General features: G+C 46.6%; 1 protein-coding gene across 1 annotated transcript in view; it reads left to right on the top strand.

Annotated features, from left to right (window-relative positions):
- The window catches only part of LOC140410916 (breakpoint cluster region protein), a 464596-nt gene that overhangs the window by 264981 nt on the left and 178691 nt on the right, over positions 1 to 20924 (top strand). The window lies entirely within an intron of this gene.

The following is a 20924-nucleotide window of genomic DNA, read 5'->3' as shown; positions in this document are numbered from 1 at the left end:
AGTACACGTTTCAATCGCGACTGGCAGGGTCATGTGCTTGATTTTCAACAATTGCTCTTGCAGAGGATCAGAGTGGACTCCAAAAACGATTTGGTCTCTGATCATGGAGTCAGTGATATCACCGAAGTTGCAGGATTGCGCTAGCAGACAAAGGTTAGTTAGATAGGAGTTGAAGGATTTGTCTTTACCTTGCATCCTCTGCTTGAAGATATAGCGCTTGAAGATTTTGTTGGTGTCCACCTCGCAGTGGCTGTCGAATTTGTCCAGGATGGTTTGGTACTTTGTTTGGTCCTGCCCTTTGGAAAAGTGAAAGGAGTTGAAGATCTCTATCGCATGGTCACCCGCAGTGGTGAGTAGAAGAGCTATCTTCCGAGCATCGGTCGAGCCATTGAGATCGGATGCTTGCACGTATAGTTGAAATTTCTGCTTGAATGATCGCCAGTTGGCATTAAGATTGCCGGTGGTCCTGAGCTGATGAGTAGCCTGAATCTTGTCCATTGTACCTGTATTCAGTAGCTGGTTGTCACGTATCTTGCTGAGTTGAACTAAATAGATTGAACAGTCACTCCTGGTATCATGTTGTGTTATGCTGCTTCGGATAACGCAGGCTGCTAGTTGATGCAGTCTTAACTAAAGGATGCTCCAGACTCTGAAATGAGTTCAACGTGTTTATTTAACTTTTTTTTTTAATAAACGCGTCCGCACATAAGCCATCCTCCATCTCACCACCAAGCTCCTCCTCCCACTTACGCTTCAGCTCCTTGGTCTGCGTCTCCTCGGTCTGCGTCTCCTCCGCCCCCATGAGTTCTTTGTAGATGTCCGAGACACACCCCTCCCCCACCCTTCCTCTAGACACTACCCTATCCTGGGTCCCCCTTAGTGGCAGGTGTGGGAAGGATGATACCTGTCGACGCAGAAAGTCCCGCACCTGTAAATATCTAAAGTCGTTCCCCCTTGCCAACCCAAACTTCTCCTCTAGCGCCCTCAAGCTAGGGAAGCTCCCCTCTAAAAATAAGTCCCCCATCTTCTCAATTCCCGCCCTTCGCCATACTCTGAACCGCCCATCCAAGATCCCCGGGGCAAACCGGTGATTGTCACATATTAGGGACCAGACCGATGCTCCCACTGCTCCAGCGTACCTCCTCCATTGACCCCAGATTCTCAGGGCCGCCACCACTACGGGGCTGGTGGGGTACCGTGCCAGCGGGAACGGCAGAGGTGCCGTTACCAACGCCCCCAGACTGGTGCCCCTACACGAAGCTGCCTCCATCCGCCCCCAAACAGACTCCGCCCCCACCACCCATTTCCTTATCATGGCTATGTTAGCCGTCCAGTAATAATTGCTAAAATTCGGCAGCGCAAGCCCCCCCTCCCACCGGTTCCGCTCATGTTTATTGAACTATTAACACAGTTCTCAAATGAGTTCGACTCTCTGCTAATCTAACTGTAATGTGGAGATGCCAGCGTTGGACTGGGGTGAGCACAGTAAGAAGTCTTACAACACCAGGTTAAAGTCCAACAGGTTTGTTTCGATGTCTAACTGTAGTAACTCAGTCTAACTGTACCAGCTTGCTCTAAGCCATGTGCTGGGGTGTGATGCTGCTGATCAACTCTATCTAACTCCCTAGATGTCTATCTGTGGAAAGAGGTAGGGTGTGAGTGCCTCATTCCTTTTATAGTGTTTATTTCATGTCCCCTTGTGGTGATGCCACCTCTGAGTGTCCTGACTGCCCATTGGTTGCGTTGTATTCTGAGTGTTCATTGGTTGCATGTTTGCATATCATGACACCCACCGCCCTCTTGTCACTCTCCCCCTCTCCCTCGTCACTCTCCCCCTCTCCCTTGTGTTACTCTCCTCCTCCCTCCTGCCACTCTCCACTCCCTCTTGCTTCTCTCCCCCTCCCTCTAGCCACTCTCCCCCTACCTCTAGCCACACTCCCCTCCATCTTACCTCTCTCCCACTCCCTCTAGCCACTCTCCCCATATCTAGCCACTCTTCCCCCCTCCTTTCCACTCTTGAACCACCCCCAGCCACCCACACCCCTCCCTTCTTCTCGCCGGGTCCCTCTCCCTCACGCCACTCTCCCCCAGCCCTCTGCCTCTGTACAATCTCCAGGCTTTAATGCCTCACAGATCTTCCAGGCCTTGGGGCCACCAATCCTTCACACCGGGCCTCTGTACCCTCACGGCAGGCCTCTGAAGTCACTCTGAATCTGCACCCCAAAGGTCGCTCCAGAATGCTGACCCCTCTCTGATTTCAAATCTTCAGAGGGCTTCCCCAGTAAACGGGCCTTTTTAGTTTGGTGGCGACCCTGTAAACAGAGTTCGTCAGTTGTTGAGAGGGAAAGGGGGGGAGGAGGAGTAGGTGGGAGAAAGGTGTGTGGTGGGAGGGAAGGGAGAGAGAGGAAGGAAAGCGAGGTTGGGTGGAGTTTGGAGGATGGGGCACTGTGACACTACACACTGCAAAGATAATCAGCTGGGACTTTGGTAAATTTTTATTGCGTATAGTCACATTTCATTGTGTTCACTGCAGGATGACAAATTGATGACAGTGATGACAGTTGATCATTATTATTTGACATTGTAAGTATGTTCTGTGTGAAAATGAAAGCTAAATCTCAATTCTGAGAGAAAATGAAATAGAATGATAGCCAGATGATTGCTCATGAGTGCAAGTGATATTAAATGGTTATAAAATGACAGCAGTTGAGCCCAATTGACGCAAATGATGGTAAAATTGTTGCAGTTGAGAGTAGTTGGGAGGGAACGTTAAATCAAAGCTGTTGAATGCAAATTATGTCAAATAATACTAAATGTTTTGGCTAAGGTAGGTGTATGAGATACTTTATTTATTTATTTAAATTTAGAGTACCCAATTCATTTTTTTCCAATTAAGGGGCAATTTAACGTGTTCAATCCACCTATCCTGCACATCTTTGGGTTGTGGGGGCGAAACCCACGCAAACACGGGGAGAATGTGCAAATTCCACACGGACAGTGACCCAGAGCCAGGATCGAACCTGGGACCCCAGCGCCGTGAGGCAGCAGGGCTAACCCACTGCGCCACTGTGCTGCCCTATGAGATACTTTATTGACCGTGGCATAATATATAAGAGCAAGGAGGTTATGCTCCAGTTTTTTATAAAACACAAGTTGGGCAATAACTAGAGTACTGCGTGTAATTCTGGTCACCGTGTTACTGGAAAGGTGTGATGTGAGAAGATACAAAGAAGATTTACAAAGATGTTGCCAACACTTTAACAACGGAAAAATGATTGGATGAGTTGAGAATTTCTATGGAACAACGGAAACTGAAGGAAGTAGAGGTGTATAAAACCGAGGTGTCTATGTCTGTATAGAGTGAATGAGAGAATCTATTTCCCTGAGCATCAATCAATATCAAGGGGTCATAGAGTTAAGGTAATTGTTCGAAGGATTAGACAGGAGTTGAGGAGAAATCTTTCCACCCACAGGTTGATGGGGGGTCTGGAACTCATTACCGTAACGGGTTATAGTGACAGAAATTTAAAACATAGTTGGCTATTTACTTGAAGTGTTATAACATATACCAAGAACCGCTAAGTGTAAATAGGCATGGATGCTTTATTTTGCCTGTAATAGACATGAGTGACTGAATGGCCTCCTTCTGTAGCATATATTTTCTACGGGCAGATTTTCAGTTCCCCCAATAATAGGTTTGCATGTAGGGTGGCCTGTAAAATTCTGCAGGTGTACTTCATGCAACCTACCCACCCACCCTAACCTGGCAGTGATTTTATGGGAAACAGGCAAATCCTAGCTGCCTGCCCTCGCCCTAATTGAGGCCCCAAAGTGGCCAATTAATGGCAATGTTTAGGCCAGCAGGAGGAAGGGTTATGGTGAGAAGACAGGAGAATGGGGATGAGAAACATATCAGCCATGATTGAATGGCGGAACAGATTTGATGGGCCGAATGCCCTTATTCTGCTCCTATGTTTTATGGTCTTAATGATTAAGAATGCAATCACTTCAGTGATCAGATAAAATATAACAAGTAGTTAACAGGCAGTAGAATTAAGAAATAGAGAAGGGTTTAAGATGATTGTGATATTTGTTTAAAGGACCTCTGATACCAGCTGTGGAATGGTAGAATTTGCAAAGGCAGAGACTAGACAAACATGTAGTCAAGGCAGAATGGATTAATAAGGAACTTTAAACTTTCAGATAGATTGACAGAAACAGATGAGCATGTCAGAAGAGTAGTGCATTTCTTGAGTGTAAAATAGTTTACTGCAGCAATATCTCCAAGAACTAATCAGGGGATGTGCCAAATTAGATTTAGTAAACTAATGATTTAGTTAATTAAATTCCTCCTCCATTCTTTTGCCAATTATCTTAAATCCCCCTGGTTACCGACCCTCTGCCAGTGGAAATAGTGTCTCCTTGTTTCCTCATTAAAAACATTGCCTGCGCCACGTTCCATTCACCAGTCGCCCCTGTCCGTGGTTGGCTGCCATTTTATAAAATGAATCATCAGGATGCAGGGAATGCTGATGACGCTGGTATTTATTGTTTGTGACTCGTTGCACTGAGAAAATGGTGCAGTGCTTTCTTTATCAACATGGGCAATTTCCCCTGTATCCAGATGCCTCAAAATAAAAATGTTCATCCTTGCGTTTAAGTATCTTTGTGGCCTCACAGCAATCCCCCACCCCACACACGCAAGCGTACATACACACAACTCTACAACCTCTTTCAGCCCTGCAGCCTCTCCTGCTATAATGTGTGTTACTCTGACTCTGGCCTCTTGGCTATCCTAACCCTCTTGTCCCATTGTTGGCACCTTGGCATCACACTCTGGAATTCCTTCCCTGAACCTATCCTCCCCTTCTCTTTCAAACTCTTCCTGAAAACTCCCTTCTTTGATCCAGCTTTTTGATCCAGCTTTTGTTCGCCTTTCCCAATAGCTCTTTGTTTATTATAAACTACTTTTATTTTTGTTTGATTATGCTGTTGTTCTCATATTTTTTTTCTCTGTTAAAGCTGCTATAAATTAAGTCATTATTGTGGAGGAATAAGTTTTTAAATGGTTGTGGGAATTCTAACTTTTTACTAGAAACAAACACTGCCCTGCCTTGTTTACTGAGTTGGAAAGGATCCGTTCATTTTCCAGTGACAAAGAATCCTAAACAATCCTTCATTTAGGAATAAGTTCAAACTCACTGAAAGGCTTTAATTTTATGAGATTATCCCTAAATTAAAGTGTGATAAATTGTAAGGGTTTTCAGGATACAAGTAATGTGTCTGCTGTCTTAGAGACAGTTAGTGACACTGGCTCCCTGTTGTCTCTGTGTTTGTAAAGGGCAGACTACTTAAAGACATCATGTGAAATTGGATCTGGATTAAATTATCTTCAATCCTGCTCAGTTTTTCCTCTTTAAAGGTTATTTAAAATCCAAGAAAAATCCAAGATGGTGTCGGAGTGAGGTGACTTCTTGCAAGCTATGCCCAGCATACCCTCTAATTCTATCTTTTACTCTTGTTATGACTGTAACATTATATTCTGCAGTCTCTCCTCCCTTCCCTATGTATGGTATGCATTGTTTGTATAGCATGCAAGAAACAATACTTTTCACTGTATACTAATACGTGACAATACATCAAATCGATATTCTAAATATTAGTCTAAAAGTTAGGTCAAAGAAAGAAGCTTACAGAACTGTATGTATTCATTATTTTTCATCCAATTTAAACCTTGGATTTTAGCACTTTTCAAATAGCTACTTAATTATTTTTTCAAGCCTAGAGAATAAACTGTCTTGTTCTAGTCCTTCTCTCCTTCCATCATGATGATTGGTAGCTCATTCACTTTTGACAGAAAATTGAACCATTTATGTGTAATTCAAAGACACCCTCACCATGTATATGTGTTAGAATTTACTGATGAGAAGGTGAAGGATCACATAACATTACAGGATACTTTACAGGACACACTCCGCTTTCGCTAGTGGATTGCGATTAACTTTCTAATGTGGGTTAGTAACATGTGTTTGGACATAGTGCATATCTATGTTTTACTGAGTAATGTAGAAGTAAAGATGTCTTATGGCAATTATATAGATTCTTGGTGAAACCGCACCTGTGGTATTGTCTGCACTTTTGGTCTCCTTCCCTAAAGAAAGGTACACTTGCCACAGGGGGAGTGCAGGAAAGGCTCATTAAACATATTCCTGGGATGGAGGGATTATCCTATGAGGGAAGATTAAATAAACTAGGCCTTTATTCTATGGACTTTGGAAGAATGAGAGGCAATCTCAGTGAATCATACAAAATTCTTACAGGGCTCGACTAGGTAAATGCGGGAAAAATGTTTCCCCTAACTGGGAGGTTTAGAACCAGTGGACACACTCTCAGAATAAGGGGCAGGCCATTTAAGGACTGAGGTGAGGAGGAATGTCTTCTCTCGGGATGGTGAATCTTCGAAATTCTCTACCCAGACAGCTGTGGAGGCTCAGTTGTTGACTTTGTTCAAGACAGAGATCAATAGATTTCTACATGTTAAAGACATGCAGGAAAATATTGTTGAAGTAGAAGATCAGCCATGATCTCATTTAATGGTGGAGAGGGCTCGGAGGGCTGAATGGCCTACTCCTCCTATTTCTTACGTTCCCAATCTTGAGAAGGGGAGGGATATCAGAAGAGGGCCCAAAGGTAAAATTCAGGGCACATTTCTGCAGAAACCATGCCAAGTCGTACAATTCTTGTTGAGTAGAACAGCATGGATAAATAAGTTATTTCATATCCTACTTAAGGTATAATTGGGGATTCAAAAAAAAGTGGAAATAGTAAAAAAGAGTCTACATTTATGTTATGAAAAATAAGGATTATTGTTTTGCGATAGTAGCGAATCTCCTGTAACATTGTTTAAAAAAAAAAATTTAGAGTGCCCAATTCATTTTTTCCAATTAACGGGCAATTTAGCGAGGCCAATCCACCTAACCTGCACATCTTTGGGTTGTGGGGTTGAAACCCACGCAGACACGGGGAGAATGTGCAAACTCCACACGAACAGTGACCCAGAGCCGGGATCGAACCTGGGACCATGAGACAACAGTGCTAACCACTGCGCCACCGTGCTGCCCCTCCTGTAACATTGTTTTTTTTTAATGTATATATATTCTCCTTTTTCACATTTTCTCCCAAATTTACACCCACCAACAATAAACAATAATCAGCAACGAATGTCAATCCCCATAACAATAACAACGATCCCATCCTCCCACCAAACCCCAAACATTAGCCTGCATGTTTACATAAACAAATGACAAAAAGGAATCCGGGATTACCCATAGTCACCCTTAATACGCACAGCCCCCCTCCCACCCAATCCCCCAACTAATGTTCGATGTTATCCAGTGCTTGAAAGTGCATAATGAATAATGCCCATGAATTGTAGAACCCCTCCGTCCTTCCCCTCAGTTCAAACTTAACCTTCTCAAGTGTCAAGAATTCCAACAGGTCCCCCCGCCACGCCAGGGTACTGGGTGGAGAGGCTGCTCTCATCTCAACAAGATCCGTCTTCGGGCGATCAACGAGGCGAAGGCTACAATATCTGCCTCCGCCCCCGTTTCCAACCCTGGCTGCCCCCCCCCCCCCTGCAACGCTCACACACATCTTCTACTCCTTCAAAGAATCGGCTCATCCTCGCCCTCGTGAGGTGTGCTCTGTATACCACCTCCAGCTGTATCAGCCCCAACCTCGCACACGAGGTGGAGGCATTTACTCTCCGAAGCACCTCACACCAGAACCCCTCCTCAATAACATCTCCCAACTCTTTCTACCACTTTGCTTTGATCCCATCCAGTGGTGCCTTCTCCTCTTCCAAAATAGCTCCGTAAACCGCTGACAGTACTCCCTTCTCTAGTCCCCCTGTTGTCAGTACCTCCTCCAGTAATGTGGAGGCCGGTTCCTCCGGGAAGCTCTGTATCTCCTTTCTGGCAAAATCTCGAACCTGCATGTATCTAAACACTTCCCCCCGCTCCAGCCCATACTTCGCTTCTAGCTCCTTCAGTCCTGCAAACCGACCCCGAAGAAACAAATTTTTTAGCATCTTAATCCCCTTCTCCTCTCATTTCCAAAAATTTCCATCCCACCTCCCTGGCTCAAATCTGTGGTTCCCCCGAATCGGCATTTCCCTTGACCGTGCCCCCAACCCGAAATGTTGGCAAAACTGCCTCCAAATTCTAAATGAAGCTATTATTACCGGATTCCCTGAGTATTTCCCCAGAGCTATCTGGAGCGGTGCTGTTGATAGTGCTTTTAATCCCGACCCCCTGCAGAAACTCTCCTCCATTCTGACCCACTGGGAATCAACCCCTCTGACCCAACACCGCACCTTCTCCACATTCGCCGCCCAGTAGTAGTACATCAGGTTCAGAAGACCCAAACCCCCTGCCTGCCTTCTCCTCTAGCAGCACCTTTCTCACTCTGGCCACCTTCCCTCCCCATATGAGCAAGGTAATCCTTCCCTCAATTTCTCTGAAAAAAGCCTTTGGCAGGAAAATCGGCAGGCATTGGAAAATAAACAGAAATCACGGCAACACATTCATTTTAACTGCCTGTACCCGACCCGCCAGTGACAGAGGGAGACCATCCCACCTTGCCAGATCAGCTTTCACTCTCCCCACCAAGCTAGAGATGTTGTACCTGCGAAGCCCCCCCCACTCCCGGGCAACCTGCACCCCCAGATACCTAAAGTGAGTCCCTGCCCTGCGGAATGGCAGCCCCCCCCCCCCCCACCCCTGCCCCCACCCCCGGCTGAGACACCACAAAATACTCACTCTTGTCTAGATTCAGCTTGTACCCCGAGAAAGACCCAAATACTCTAAGTAACTCCACTATTCCTCCTATCGACACACTCGGTTGCGACACGTATAACAGCAAGTCGTCAGCATATAAGGACACCCTATGCTCTATCCCCCCCCCGCACTATTCCTTTCCATGCTCCTGAACTTCTTAATGGGCTGGCCAACGGCTCAATCGCAAGTGCAAATAGCATGGGGGACATAGGACATTCCTGCCTCGTCCCACGGTGGAGAAAAAAGTATCTCGAGCTGATGTTGTTTGTGCGGACACTCGCCTTCGGCTCCTTATATAGTAGCTTTACCCAGTTCATAAATCTTGGTCCAATCCCAAACCGCTCCAGAACTGCCATCAAGTACCCACATTCTACCCGGTCAAACACCTTCTCAGCGTCCAATGCCACAACCACGTCTGTTTCCTTCCCCTCCACCGGTGCCATAACGACGTTCAAAACCCTCCTAATGTTCGAAAAGAGCTGCCTCCCTCTCACGAACCCCGTCTGATCCTCACCTATCACCTTCAGGAGACACTCCTCCAGCCTACCCGCCAGTACCTTCGCCAATACTTTTGCGTCCACATTCAGAAGTGATATGTGCCTATACGACCCACACTCCGTCGGGTCCTTATCTTTTTTTAGCAACAGTGAAATCGATGCCTGCCCCAAGGTTTGTGGCAACACCCCCTTCCCTACCGCCTCCTCAAACATCCCCGCCAGCTAATCCTTGAATTTTTTATAATACTCCACTGCAAACCCATCCGGCCCTGCCACCTTCCCCGACTGCATCCTCCCAATCGCATCCTTTATCTCCTGCTCCACTATTGCTCCTTCTAATGTAGCCCTGTCCCCCTCCCCTAACCTCGGGTACTCCAACCCATCTAGAAATTCCTGCATCTCACTGTCTCCCCCAGGTGGCTCTGACCTGTACAACCTCTCATAAAACTCCTCAAAAACCTTGTTAATCAGATCCGGAGCCACCACCAACTTCCCAGCCCTATCCCTCACCTGAAGAATTCCTTTGCTGCTGCTTCCCTCCAAACCTGACCTGCTAACATACTTATCTCCATATTCATAAACTGCACCCCTTGCTCGTCTCAGTTGGCGCACCACCTTCCTGGTAGACAGTCGGTCGAAGCTTGCCTGTAGTTCCTTCCTCCTTTCCAGCTTCGCTGGGTCCCCATCTTCTGTATAACTCCTATCTACCTCCAACATCTCATCTATTAACCTCTGCCGCTCCAACCTCTCTTTGTCCACCCTGGCCTTAAACAAAATTACCTCACCCCTCACCACCGCCGTTAGAGCCTCCCAGACAACTGCCTTCGACATCTCACCCGTACAGTTGAAACCTACATATTCCTTAATTACCGTTTCAATTTTCTCACAGAACACTTGGTTTCCCCAAAAGTCCCACATCTAATTTCCACCCCGGCCTCTGCGCTACCCCCTTCTCCAGTACCATATCCACCCAGTGCGGAGCATGATCTGACACTGCAATTGCAGAGTATTCCGACCCCTTAACCCCAGCCAGCAAAGGCTTCCCCACCACAAAGACGTCGATCCGCGAGTATACCTTGTGGACTGCTGAGAAAAACGAGTACTTCCGTTCCCTTGGGTGCAAGAACCTCCAAGGGTCCACCCCTCCCATTTCCACCATTAGCCCAGCCAGCGCCTTTGCCCCCCCCGATGGAACCAGTGAGCGCGGCCGTGATCTGTCCAACCTTGGCTCTTGCACCAAGTTCCAGTGCCTCCCCACAATCAGTTTGTGTGTGTCCAAGTCGGGAATGGCCTAAAACACCTTCTTCGCGAATCCCACATCGTCCCAATTGGAACCGTATACACTTAACAGCGCCACTAATCTCTCCTCCACCGCCCCTGGCACAATCACATATCTACCCCCCTGATCTGCCACCACCCTCTCCATCTGGAAGTGTACCCTTTTCTACTGTAACATTGTTAATCATTACTCCGAGAAATCAGTGAGCTTTTATATTAAATAAAAGCAAAATACTGTGGTTGCTGGAAATCTGAAATGAAACCAGAAAATGCTGGAAGAACTCAGATCTGGCAGCATCTGTGGAGCGAGAAACATAGTTAACCTTTCGAGTCCATATAACTCTTCTCCAGAAGTAGTGAGGGGAAAAGGTGACGGATTATATCCTCTCTTCTTCAGTATATAATCCATCACATGTCTCCCGTTCTATCTTTGAAGAAATGTCATACGGACTTAACGTTAACTCTGTTTCTGTCTCCTCTAGGGGAGGCAGTGGTGTAGTGGTATTGTCACGGACTAGTAGTCCAGATACCCAGGGTAATGCTCTGGGATTTGAATCCTGGGTTTGAATCCCACCAGGGCATACGATGGAATTTGAATTCAGTAAACATCTGTAATTAAAATTTGAGTGATGACCAGGAAACCGTAGTTGATTGTCGTAATTAAAAACACATTTTAATTACGTTAATTACGTTAGTTACGTTAATTACGGTTCATTAATGTTCTTTAGGGAAGGAAATCTGCATTCCTTTTTTAAAAATAAATTTAGAGTACCCAATTTTATTTTTCCCAATTAAGGGGCAATTTAGCGTGATCAATCCACCTAACCTGCACATCCTTGGGTGGGGGTGAAACCCACGCAGACACTGGGAGAATGTGCAAACTCCACACGGACAGTGACCCGGGCTGGGATTCGAACCCGGGTCCTCAGCGCCGCAGTCCCAGTGCTAACTACTGTGCCACGTGCCACCCCTGGAAATCTGCATTCCTTACCTGGCCTGGTCTACATGTGACCCCAGAACCACAGCAATGTGGTTGACTCTTAAATGCCCTCAGGGATGGGCAATACATGCTTTCCAGCCAGCGATGCCCAGCAATGAATTAATATTAAACAAAAATGCTGCCAGACCTGCTGAGTTTTTCCAGCATTTTCTGAGCTTTTATATTTGTTTGTTGTAAAAGCACTACTTCTGGAGCAAATAGGAATAACTGGAGCTCTTGTACTGGCTTGGATCTTGCAGTCAGTGGTGAAGTGGAGGCATGCGCTGCTGACTACATTTTAAATTACATTCTTACCTTTCTCACAGGCCCCTGTCTTGCTCTTGCTCTCTCAGCGGTAGCATGGATTCATCGGCAAGGTAAGTAGGGAGGCTGAGTAGCAGTGTACAATTCCAGCAAGGCCACACACTCCTCTGACACAATGAGCCCACGACCTTGAGGTCTGCCTTTAGCTCAGTGACAAGAAGTGTTTTTAATTGTTTTAAATCTTTTCAAATTATTTATTTATTAATTTAGTTAACTTTTAATTCAAGTGGACTTCCAGTAATGCAATGTAAGGGGAGGACATGCACGAGGGGCTCCAGCTGGAAAGCTGATCTTTTTACCCTCTTTTCTGGCACCAGAAACCGTTTACTTTTCCAAAACCCTCAATGATGTGGAATAGAATTTCTACCATACCCCAGGAGGGACAAAACCAAGACGGATTCTGAAACCTCGCAGAATTCCTCTGCAAGTAAGATGGCGGGGGTGGGTTCTCCTTTTCATATTTTGACCACTCCGCTAACGGCCGAGGATTGCATTAGCATTTTGGCGAGCGAACTAGAGAACAATATCAAAGTTTGAGGGTAGATCTTAAAAGATCGAATTAAGAGGCCTTGGTCCCCATTCTTTGGCCTTGGAAAGCACATGTAAGACTGCCAAGACTCATGGAGCCACAATTAAAGGCGCAAAGCGCCATTAACAGACCACAGTGATCGGATCACTTCTGTAGAGGCCGATCTTACTTCGGTGGTCGTATGTGATATGTCCTTGAAGGCCAAACTGAGTGACCTGGAAAATATATCCAGGAGGCAGAACATTTGCATTGGGGGACTGCCAGAGAGGATCGAGGGCCACAGATTTATTGAATATTTTTTGGGCATGTTTTGCAAGATGGTGGGTGAGGGCGTGTTCACATCCCCCCAGACTTAGACCGGGCACATCATTCTCTGCGACCGAAACCTCGTGTGGAAAAGGAACTGGTCCTTCGATGGGCTAAAAAGCATTGTGATATCAGATGGAAGGGCCACTCCATCAGGCTGCACTAAGATCTGAGTGCGGGCCCAGCAAAATGGAGAACTGCCTGCAATGGAATGAAAGCCATCTTGTTTAGAAATGGAGTCAGATTCGGAATGGTTTGCCCAGCTCTCCTTCAGGGCAACACAGTAGCATATTGGTTAGCACAGTTGCTCCAGGGTCCCAGGTTCGATTCCCGGCTTGGTCACTGTCTGTGCGGAGTCTGCACGTTTTCCCCGTGTCTGCGTTGGTTTCCTCCGGGTGCTCCGGTTTCCTCCCACAGTCTAAAGATGTGCGGGCGAAGGTGGATTGGCCATGCTAAATTGCCCTTCGTGTCCAAATTATGTTAAGTGGGGGTTACTGGGTTCAGGGGATAGAATTGATACGTGGGCTTCAGTCGGGTGCTCTTTGTAAGGGCTGGTGCAGACTCGATGGGCCGAATGGCCTCCTGCGCTGTAGAGTCTATGACTGTTGGGAAAAAGGGCTGCTTTTTTGGTATGCCGGAAGATGCAAATTCCTTTGTTTAAAAGCTCATTTTGGCACCGTTTAATCTGTGTTCAATCTATATTATGGCTCTGTGGATGGGCACTTCATAGTTTATGTTTTCATGTTCGATGTGCTCACAACACCTTTGGTTAAATTTTAGAGTTTTCTGTTATTCAGTCTTTTTTATGATCAGTTTATTGATTTCTTCCTCTTTTCGTTTTTGTTGTGTGTGATAATTGAACACTAATGTGACGTAAACTATATAAGGGATGTGATCGAACAGCCCAGTTAGGCACGATGAGGCTGTTAAATCTCGCAAGAGGCCTCTCTTTTGAGATTTGCGACGCTCAGGACACCTTGTGAGATCTAATACACGAGACGTCTCGATCTGGATCTCGCCATCACTGGGCGAGATCCAGATTTGCATATTTAAGTAGCAGTTAGCCCCACTTAAATATGCCTGCACCGGATTCTCCCAAGACCCGGGATCGAATGCCCACGCCTGGGAGACCCCAACATGGCGCAGTTTAATACTGGTCCGCACAATTGTTGGACAACATACGTCGCCTTTTAAACGTTATCCTTTGCTCTTCTCCAGCTCCTGAGCCTGAGGCTATAGTATCTCTGAATGCTGAAAAAGCATTTGATAGGGTGGAATGGGAATGTCTATTCGAGATTCTCGGGAGATTTGGAATCGGCCATAATTTTGCCTCCTGGATTTACCTGTTGTATAATCCCCCAATTGCCAGCGTTTCCACGAACACTCTACACTCAGATTGGGTAGGAGCACTAGATACGGCTGCCCTCTTTCTCCACTTTTGTTTGCCTGGGCAATAGAGCCTCTCTCTATAGCATTGAGGGCCTCTGATCAATGGAGGGGTATTTGTCACGATGGGGTGGAGCATCGGGCTTTATTCAGATGATCTACATCTGTACATTATGGACCCGACTCTCACCATAAACGCCATAACGAAGACGCGTAATACATCTGGCTCCTTCTCTGGTGAAAATTGAATTTAGGCAAGAATGAGAGGTTTCTGGTGAACACCCTCTCCACCTGGGGTAAAAGACCTCAGTTTAGCTCATGACCGTTCCGCCTTTCCAATACCAGTTTCCATTATTTGGGCTCCGGATGGCCCATAATTGGGCCTCACTTCATAAATTAAATGCTCCAGCCTGATATAATCATATCAGAGCAGACCGACAGAGATGGAACAACCTTCCTCTGTCTCTGGCAGATAGGGTCCAAAAGATTAAAATTAATGTACTTCCTAGATTTTTAGTTTTATTTCAATGTGCCCAAATCCTTTTTTATTAAAGTTAACAAATTGATTTCTGCTTTCATTTGGGCGGGTAAGAGTCCAGAATCCACAATGTTCTGCTCCAAAGAGACAGACGGGTGGGCGTGAGGGGAGGCTTGGCTCCCCAAAATCTTTTGTTTTACTATTGGACTGCGAACCCCGATTCTCTTTGTGGCAGAATGGAGGCTCACTTGTGCACTACCTCTACTCGTCATGCTATTATTACTGCACCGTTACCCTTTTATCCTGCTAGATTTTCCTCAAATCCGGTGGTGGTCTCCTCCCTCAGGATTTGGAAACAGTTTTGGCAGCTCTTTAAGCTTGTTTTCTTTTGCCCCTATTTGTAACAATCACTTCTTCTTACCTTCTGGTTTGGACCCTTCATTTAAATCTTGGAAGGCAAAGGGATTTGAGCATTTTGGGAACCTTTTGTAGCGGAGAGATTTGCCAGTTTTGGAGAGTTGGCTAACAAATTCCATTTGCCCAATTCTAACCTCTTTCATTATTTTCAGTTTTGTGACTTTTCCCATAAGGCTTTTCCTTCCTTTCCATTGGCCCCGCCCTCTGCCTTGCTGAAGAAGGTGTTATCCATGGCTCAACCTGGCAATGGAATCTCAGACGCATATGGCTATATTCTCTCGTTGGATCCCATCCCATTAGATGTGGTTAGGACAAGATGAGCGAGGGAGCTGGGTCCTGTGATAAGGCGTGGAGGGAGGCTCTCTATAGGGTCAACTCCATGTCCTCTTGTGCCCGGTTCAGTTTGATCCAGTTCAAAGTGTTACACAGGACGCACTTGACTAGGGCAAGGATGAGTGGGTTTTTTCCCAAACATGGAGGACAGATGTGATCGTTGTTCGCTTGCTCCAGCTAACCACACACACCTGTTTTAGTCCTGCCCCAAACTTGCCAGCTATCTGGGTTTTCTTTTTCAAAACTATATCGGAGATTCTTCGAGTGGTTCTAGAGCCATGTCAGTTGGCAGCCATATTCGGGGTCTCAGACTCACTGGCGTTTTACTCTGGGGCAGGGGTGGACGTTGTCGCCTTTGCCTCACTGGTTACCCTGGAGGTGAATATTGCTTAGCTGGAGGTCTCCCATCTGGCCCAGTGATATGTGAAGAGAAGACTGGTGAAGACAAATGTAGGTCCCTTACAGTTAGAATCAGCTGAATTCATAATGGGCAACAAAGAGATGGCAGACCTGTTGAACAAATACTTTGGATCTGTCTTCACTAAGGAGCACACAAATAACCTTAGTGTGTTCGGGACACAGGATCTAGCATGAAGAAATAACTGAAGGAAATCCTTATTAGTCAGGAAATTGTATTGGGAAAATTGATGGGATTAAAACCCGATAAGATCTGCATCCCAGAGTACTTAAGGAAGTGGCCATAGAAATAGTGGACACATTGGTGATACTTTTCCAGCATTCTATAGGCTCTGGAAGAGTTGCAATGGATTGGAGGGTAGCTAATGGAACCACACTTTTTTTAAAAAGGATGGAGAGAGAAAACTGGGAATTATAGACCGGTTAGCCTGACATCGGTGGTGGGGAAAATTCTGGAGTCAATTATTAAGGATGAAATAACTGAGCGTTTGGAAAACGGGGATAGGATCGGTCCATGTCAGAATGGATTCACTAAAGGGAAATCATACTTGACAAATCTTCTGGAATTTTTTGAGGATGTGACCAGTAGAGTGGACAAAGGTGAACCCTTGGATGTTGTGTATCTGGGCTTTCAAAAGGCTTTTGGCAAGATTCCACAAAAGAGATTAGTGAGCAAAATTTTAGCTCATGGTATTGAAGGTAATATATTGACGTGGATAGAGAACTGATTGGCAGGCAGGAAACAGAGTGTCAGCCAGTGACTAGTGGGGTACTGCCGTTCAGTGCTGGGACCCCAGCTGTTCACAATATACATTAATGATTTGGACGAAGGAATTACATGCAATATCCCCAAATTTGGAGATTACACGAATCTGGGTGGCAGTGTGTGCTGTGAGGAGGATGCAAAGAGGCTGCAGGGTGACTTGGACAGGCTGGCTGCGTGGGCAAATACGTGGCAAATGCAATATAAAGTGGGCAAATGAGAGGTTATCCACTTTGGTGGCAAAAACATGGAGGCAGATTATTATCTGAGTGGTGGCAATTTAGGAAAAGTGGAGTGCAACGAGGCCTGGGTGTCATGGTGGAACAATCGTTGAAGGTTGGCATGCAGGTACAGCAGACGATGAGGAAAGCGAGAGGATTTGAGGATAGGAGTAGGGATGTCTTGCTGCAGTTATACAGGACCTTGGTGAGGCCACATCTTGAGTATTGTGTGCAGTTTTGTATCCGAGTTTGAGCAAGGACATTCTTGCCATTGAGGGTGTCCAGTGAAGGTTCACCAGACTAATTCCCAGAATGGCAGGATTGACAGATGACGAAAGACTGGATCGACTGGGCTTGTACTCAGTGGAGTTAAGAAGAATGAGAGGGAATCTCATAGAAACAAAGAAAATCCTGATGGGACTGGACAGGCTAGATGTGGGAAGAATGGTCTTGATGTTGGGGACATCCAGAACTAGGGGTCACAGCCTAAAAATAAGGGGTAAACCATTCAGGACTGAGAATAGAAAGAGCTTCTCTCAGAAAGTTGTGAACTTGCGGAATTCTCTACCACTGTTGGGGCCAGTCTGTTGGATATATTCAAGGGGGAGCTGGACGTGGCCCTTGCAGCTAAAGGGATTAAAGGGTATGGGGAGAAAGCGGGAGTGGCATTCTGAATTTATATGATCAGCCATGATCATATTGAATGGTGGTGCAGGCTCGGAAGGCCAATGGCCTACTCGTGCAGCTATTTTCTATGTTTCTGCCGGCTGGGCGATTTCAAGACATTCCTGTACTTAGAAAAAGTTAAATATACCATCAGGGGGTCTGTGGAGAGGTTCTATCTGAGATGGCAATCCAGGTCTTACAACGGAAATTAGAAATAATATCCGAACCAAGGAAGAAGCATACAGATTGGCCAAGAAAAATAATGGGCGGGATTCTCCCGCAACTGGCCGGATGGCCCGGCGGCAAGAACGGCGCAAACCACTCTGGCGTCGGGCCGCCCGGAAGTTGCAGAATCCTCTGCACTTCCGGGGGCTAGGCCGGCGGCGGAGGGGTTGGCGCCGCGCGAAAGCGCCGCCGTGGGCCGACGTGAGTTGGCGCATGCGCTGAACTGCTGGCTTGTTTCCTGCGCATGCGCAGGGGGTTTCTTCTCCGTGCCGGCCATGGTGGAGCCCTACAGAGGCCGGCGCGGAGGGAAAGAGTGCCCCCACGACACAGGCCTGCTCGCAGATCGGTGGGCCGCAATCGTTGGCCAGGCCACCGTGGGGGCCCCATCCCGGGCTGGATCCTCCCGCGCCCCCCCCCCCCCCCCCCCCCCCCCCCCCCCGAGGACTCCGGTAGACGGCCTACCAGCCAGGTTCCGCTGTGATGGACCATGTCCATTTCACGCCAGCGGGACTGGCCGAAAACGGGCGGCCGCTCGGCCCATTGGGGCCCGGAGAATTGCCGGGGTGGCCGTTGCCACCGACCGGTGCGGCGTGAACCCCGCCCCCACCTGAAAACCGGGGCCGGAGAATTCGGCAGCCGGCGGCGGCGGGGCGGGATTCACACCGCCCCCCTGGGGATTCTCCGACCCAGCGGGGGGTCGGGGTATCCCGCCCAATAGGTCTGAGGATTGGTTTAGAATTCAGTTTAGAATTCAGCAAAGATGACCAAGGGATTGATTAAGAAGGGGAAAATACAGTATGAAAGTAAGCTTGCAGGGAGCATAAAAACTGACACTAACAGTTTCTAGTAATGTGAAAGAGAAAGAGATTGGTAAAGACAAATGTAGGCCCCCTACAGACAAAAACAGGAGAATGCATAACAAGGGACAAAGAAATGGCTGAGCAATTGAATACATACTTTAGTTCTGTCTTCACAAAAGAGGACACAAATCAGATACCAGAAATGTTGGAGAATGAACGGTTAGTGAGATGGAAGAACTGAGTGACATCGATATTTGTAGAGAAATGGTGCTGGGAAAATTGATAGGATTGAAGGCGGATACATCCCCAGGGCCTGGTAATCTGCATCCCAGAGTGCTTAAGGAAGTGGCTCTGGAAATAGTGGATGCATTGGTGCTCATCTTCCAGGATTCTATAGACTGTGGAACAGTCCCTGCAGATTGGAGGGTAGCTAATGTCACTCCAATATTCAAAAAGGGAGGTAGAGAGAAAACAGGGAATTATAGACCAATAAGCCTAACATCGGTAGTGGGGAAAATTCTTGAATATATTATCAAGTACTTTTATAGCGGAACATTTAGAAAGCAGTGGCAGGATCAGTCAGAGTCAGCATCGATTTATGAAGGAGAAATCATGCTTGACAAAACTGTTGGAATTCTTTGAAGATGTAACTAGTAGAGTGGACAAGGGGGAGCCAGTCGATGTGGATTTTCAGAAGGCGTTTGACAAAGTCCAGCATAAGAGATTATTGTGCAAAATTAAAGCGCATGGGATTGGGGGAAATGTATTAAGGTAGGTGGAAAACTGGTTGGCAGAGAGAAAACAAAGAGTAGGAATTAATGAGTCCTTTTCAAATTGGCAGGCAGTAACTAGTGGGGTGCCACAGGGATCGGTGCAGGGACCCCAGTTATTCACAATATATATTAATGATTTGGATGAGGGAACAAAATGTAACATGAAATGAAATGAATGAAAATCGCTTATTGTCACAAGTAGGCTTCAAATGAAGTTACTGTGAAAACCCCCTAGTCGCCACATTCCAGCGCCTGTTCGGGGAGACAAGTACCGGAATTGAACCGTGCTGCTGGCCTGCCTTGGTCTGCTTTAAAAGCCAGCTCTTTAGCCCTGTGCTAAACCAGCCCCTCAATGTTTGCCGATGATACCTAGTTGTGTGGGAGGGTGAACTGTGACAAGGATACAGAGATCCTACAGCATGATCCGGACAGGTTGGGCAAGTGGGCAAATCGATGGCAGATGCAGTATAATTTGGATAAGTGTGAGGTTATTCACTTTGGAAGCAAAAACAGAAAGACAGATTAACACCTAAATGGCTGTAAATTGGGAGAGGGGGAGTGTGCAGCGGGCCCTGGGTGTCCTTGTGCACAAGTCGCTGAAGGTAAGCATGCAGGTGCAGCAGACGGTAAAGAATGCTGATGGCATGTTGACCTTCATTGCGAGAGGTTTCGAGTACAGAAGCAGGGATGTATTGCTGCAATTATACATGACCTTGGTGAGGCCACACCTAGAATATTGTGTGCAGTTTTGGTCTCCTTTTCTGAGGAAGGATGTTCTTGCTCTCGAGGGAGTGCAGCGCAGATTTACCAGACTGATTCCAGGGAACGCGGGACTGTCATATGAGGAGAGATTGACTAGGTTAGGATTGTTCTCGCTGGAGTTCAGAAGAATGAGGGGGGGATCTCATACAGACTTTAAAATTCTAACAGGACTAGACAGGGTAGATGCAGGGAAGATGTTCCCAATGGTGGGTCTGTCCAGAACCAGGGGATTCAGGGAGAAACTTTTCAGACAGAGATGAGGAGACATTTATTCACCCAAAGAGTGTGAGCCTGTGAAATTCATTACCACAGGAAGTAGTTGATGCTAAAACATTGAATATATTCAAGAGGCGGCTAGATATCGCAATTGGCTATTGAGTTGGATGATCAGCCATGATCGTGATGAATGACGGAGCAGGCTCGAAGGGCCAGAAAGACTCCTCCTGCTCCTGTCTTCTATGTATCTATGGAACCTTTTATTTCCTTTTTTTAAGAATCTAGACACCGTCAGCTGTTAGGGGGTTTAGTTACAGTACTTAAATTTTAGTGTTGTGTTTTTTTTATTGGGGATTTGTTTGTAATTATTTGACTTTGTACCCTTGTGTCTTTGTTGGTTGATTGTTATATTGTTCGTATATGAAACTTCAATAAATATACTTTTTTAAAAAATTCATGCTCCCCGACACCTCCAGCTCTGCAGTCAACCCTTCTGGCCCCCACAATCACACACTCAGCCCTTAACTTTGTACCTTGCCGCCACACCTTCGGCCACGCTGCTCAACCCCATCCCCTGCCAACACCTTCAGTCCTTTCCCAACATCAGTGGAACTGGACGTGTGAGGGGATTGAGAAGAGCCTGGGCCGCTGGGGGAAGGAGTTGTGAGCAATGCTGGGGCTGGGAAGTGGGTTGTGAGCAGATCTTGGGTTGCTGGG

This window comes from Scyliorhinus torazame, chromosome 1 (genome assembly GCF_047496885.1).
Source record: "Scyliorhinus torazame isolate Kashiwa2021f chromosome 1, sScyTor2.1, whole genome shotgun sequence".
NCBI lineage: Eukaryota > Metazoa > Chordata > Chondrichthyes > Carcharhiniformes > Scyliorhinidae > Scyliorhinus > Scyliorhinus torazame.
The sequence above is the reverse complement of the archived record's forward strand: the minus strand, read 5'-3'. Positions and strand labels throughout refer to the sequence as shown.